Source organism: Camellia sinensis, chromosome 4 (genome assembly GCF_055761805.1).
Source record: "Camellia sinensis isolate YWXY chromosome 4, ASM5576180v1, whole genome shotgun sequence".
In the NCBI taxonomy this organism is placed as follows: Eukaryota; Viridiplantae; Streptophyta; class Magnoliopsida; order Ericales; family Theaceae; genus Camellia; species Camellia sinensis.
Window position 1 is genome coordinate 154,950,048 of NC_138964.1, and position 4,504 is coordinate 154,954,551.

A 4,504-nucleotide genomic window follows, 5' to 3' on the forward strand; every position below is an offset into this window, starting at 1 on the left:
TTTGAGGCTTGCTCTATCCACCATGATGAGTATGCTGCTCCTTAGTGTATTTAGTTTATAGATTTAAAGAGAAATTTAGAAAGAGAAAAAAAAAAAGAAAATATATGTGAAATTAAGAAAAATATAAATATATTTTATTCATATTTTATTATTATTTTCTCTTTTATTTTCTCTTTTTCTTGTCAAACCACTTTCCAAATCTTTAAACCAAATATAACGTTAATGTGTATGCATGCATGGGTAGTTTTCCATGCCATTGACCAGATTTAGAGCATAGAGCAGGATCAATTGAAATAAAACAAAAGGGCAAAAAAAAAAAAGAAAGAAAGAATGTGGAATCAAAAATTATTTTCTGGCACCATTTAAAGTTGGTAGGTTGCAACAGGAGTACCCTATAACAAATTTTGAGATGGACGGTAAATTTAGACATTTGAATTCAATTTCCGTTGGTGTCTTTTGAACTTAACTAATACCTATAATTTGTGAATAAGAACTAGGGAGGTAAGAAAATTTAAAAAAATTGACTAAATCAATTGAATCGAATCAAATCGACTGTATTTGGTATGTTTATTAGCAAAAGTTGATTTGTACGGTTTTTTAATTTGATTTTTTTCGATTTTCAGTTCGTATTTGAAACCAACCATTTCAACATATATTATATTTATAATATATATATATATATAATTTAATAATATAATAATAGTAATAGGTATAATAAATTATTAATCTCAATTAATTAACTCTATTATCTCTATTACCTAAGTTTACCTTTATTATACTCTTGACTTTAACTCACTATTTCTTGAAATCTTAATATTTACTATTAGTTTTTTATTGTATTTTTGTTTATCTAGAAATTGTAAAATATCTATTAAATGGATAGATAGGATATGTTTGAAATGGTTGACAAAGGGCTAATTTCATATTTTATATAAATTAGTGACTATACACAAAAATAGTTTAAATTTGAAAGATACTAAACCGATTAAACCGCATTAAACCGAACCATTTCAATTGGTACAATTTGATGTAATTTGATGAGAGAAACGATCTGTATCAGTGTTCAAAATAATAAAACTAAAATTATCGATTTGATATAAAATTTTACCTAAATATCGATTGTACCTAACCAATTATATCCCTGATAAGAACTTACCCTGAAATGTAGTTCCAACTGATTGAGAGATTACTCATTATTAAAAACAGATAAATAAATAAATCTGAAATATAGAAGAATGAGTATAACTTGGCAGGGTCTATGAACCTATTTATACTTATTTATTCGTAAGTTTTGTTCTGTTTTTCACCTATTAATATTTCTAAAAGTGTTGACATCAATAAAATATTTTAGAATTTATTAATGTATTAAAAAATGTATAAAATTTATAAATAATTAAGTTCATTTCATAAGATATGTCCATAATTTACATAAATTTTAACAGGTGAATGCTTTTTGATCCGACTTTTATGTTTTGTGAGTCTTCTGGCAAATGCCATTTTTTTGCTTTTTGAGTGAAGATTATAAAATAAATTAAAATAGTTAATAAGATAAAATATCACGTCAAATTTATAATTATTTTATTTTTTTCTTACAAATATCACGTCAACTACAAAAAAACTTAGGATGTATTTGGTTTGTGTTTTGAGATAAATTTTTAAAAAAACTTTTGGAGAGAGAGTTTAGAATTTTTTTTTGATTTATTTGGTTGTATAATTTGAAAATAATTTTAGAGTTTGGGAGTTTGGGATGATTTGATATTATGTTATAGTTGAGTAGATATGTGTGAGAAAAAAAGTGATTGAAAATAAAAAAGAAGACAGAAAAAGTGATTGATTAATGTATAGGAGAGAAAGAAAATGATTTTGAAAAATTTTTTCAAAAAATTTGAACCAATCATAATTTTGAAAAATTTTCTCAAAAATTATATATTAAGATACAAACTAAACAAGCCCTTAATCATCTTTCCAAACACAAAAATTTTAACCTATTAAAATAATCAAAAATTAAAATAACTTATCAAACCGCCAAAATATCACACATTGGAATTTCTCAAATTGACTTGGGGAGATATTTTTTTTGTTTGGGAGGAAGAAGATGATGATGATGTAGATGGTAGCAGATAAGCTGCCCACTCCTCTCTCAGTCCAGAGATATGAGTTTGAGAAATCCTTGTTTTTATCTTTGTTTTTTAAATTGGAATTGGATAGTGGATAGAGATGGATTTGGGGGATAAAGTTTGCAGAGGTAAAGGGATATTTATGAGCTGCCAATGGTTTTTGAGGAGAGAGGAGATCCTATTTGTGTCCCCCTCAGAGATTGCAATGGATGGCCCATTGTTTTTGTTGGAACTGTGGGTTGCCCATATGCCAAGGCATGTGAATCTTCTAGAACTTGCCCACACCACAGATTTCGGAGTATTGTTTTTGGAATTTCATTTTACATACCCTACAATTAAATTTGAACAATACAGTACAATAATTTCTAGTCTTCTTTTATAGTAAAAATTTTTGAGAGAAAATTACCAACCGGCCTTATTGATTAGAGTTATTACTCGATAAATCTTGAATGAGATTTTTATGTACATATTAATCTTGATGAAAGTCATAATTTTTGTTGTTGAAAAAACAAAAAGTTTATTGCGAGAAGAATAATGCTATATATATCAATTAATGCACACACTAGTGTACTAACAGATGATGTGACATCATTTATATGATTTTGGATATTTGTAACTTGTATAATAAGGCCAAGTTTGACAACTCCAATATAATTCATCTTTTTATCTTTTTTCCATCACATCACCTCTCTATTTTTTGTGCACATCTTTTCATAAAAAGACAAAAAGTACACTTATTTAGGTCATCCCAAACAACCCCTAAATATGGTTAATAATAATATCATAACGCCAGTTAGTACACTAGTATGTATACTAATTGGTATATGTAACACCACCGTGATAAGAATTAGTGCAAATTAAGAATTATGGGTTGATAGATTAGATTGTGAGTGTAAATGTGAAAATGTAATCCTATTAACTTAAAACAATATTTGTTGAATATTAAAATCTGGTTTATAGAACAAACCAAATTGGCCCAAGTCCCCCAAATTTTAATCACCCATCACAAGTACTCTTTTCATTCATGCATAGAAAAAGTAAATTTGGTTTAATGGTCCTGATTTGAGCAATTGCTTTGGCTTTTCCTAACTTTAGTTAATGTTAAATCTTTTCCTAACTTTAGTTAATGTTAAATTAATTATATTGAATCTAAATTTCAAATGGCCTATTAGCTCAGCTGGTTAGAGCGTCGTGCTAATAACGCGAAGGTCGCAGGTTCGAGACCTGCATGGGCCATCATGTTTTCATTTTTTATCTATTGCATCTTGCTGATGGACTGGGCTTTTCTATTTCACTTCATTTTGTCTGCTGAAGGACAATGTGGCCCATTTCTGATGGGCCTGAAAGAGTTGGAGTGGGCTGCTTCGAGTCCAATGGGATATTTGTCGAAATCCATTTAGAAAGAGGGGAAAAAAAATTATTGTTTACATTTTTGGTAAAGGCTAGGGATTATTTGGTATGATTGATATAAAAACACTTATTTGAGTCATATTATAATTTTATTTTTCTGTCAATTTTTTTATAAAAAATCAAAAAGTATACTTATTTGGATCATTCCAAACTATCATTTTTGCACATTTTTTAGTAAAAAGTCAAAGGTATACTTACTCAAATCATCCCAAATAACTCCCAAATTTATGTGAAAAATTATAAAAAAATAAAATTTAAAAAGTTGTAAAAAATAAAATTAAAAATAGTATTTAACCATTACTATCAATTTGGATAAACTATTATTCAATAACTTGTCTTCTTCTTCTTCTTCTTCACCCAAAAAAACTTGTCTTCTTCCTTCTCCAATTATGTCTTAACAATAATATTATTAATAATAATAAAACACGTCTACAAATTAAAAATGCACGTGAAGGAGAGTACTACTATTAATAATAATAATAAAACACACAAAATAAAAATGCACAAGAGAGAGAGTTATGGGTTTGTCAATTGGGATGAGATGTTATGAGTAGAAATGATAACGGGACAATAAGTAGGAATGATAGCATGACAAGTATGAGTGTCTAGAACCTCACCCCTACTTATGCAATATCAGTCTAGCTATATATACAGAGAATTAAATACAAAATTAAATATAAAAATTATTTTATTAGACGATCGAAAGATACCATAATAGTTGTGATCGATAAATTCTAACTAATTGTTTGAGCAATCGTTTAACCAGACGACCGAATGCACAATTTCTATGTTTAGAGATTGTTTGTGATATTCTAAATAAGTGTACTTTTTGACTTTTTATAAAATATGAGTTGAGTTTGAAGTGATGTGATAGAGAGGTGATGTGACTTAAATAAGATAGTAATTTTTTGACTTTATTAAAACATCCCAAATAAGACCTTAGTCCTACGTGCACCTAAACTTTTTGGATATCAATC

At 27.7% G+C, this 4,504-nt stretch overlaps 1 non-coding gene across 1 annotated transcript; it reads left to right on the forward strand.

Moving 5' to 3' along the window:
• The first annotated feature begins 3,279 nt into the window (after positions 1–3,279).
• TRNAI-AAU (transfer RNA isoleucine (anticodon AAU)) lies at positions 3,280–3,353 on the forward strand. Its single transcript has one exon. It is a non-coding gene; the product is annotated as a tRNA-Ile (tRNA).
• Positions 3,354–4,504: the final 1,151 nt, after the last annotated feature.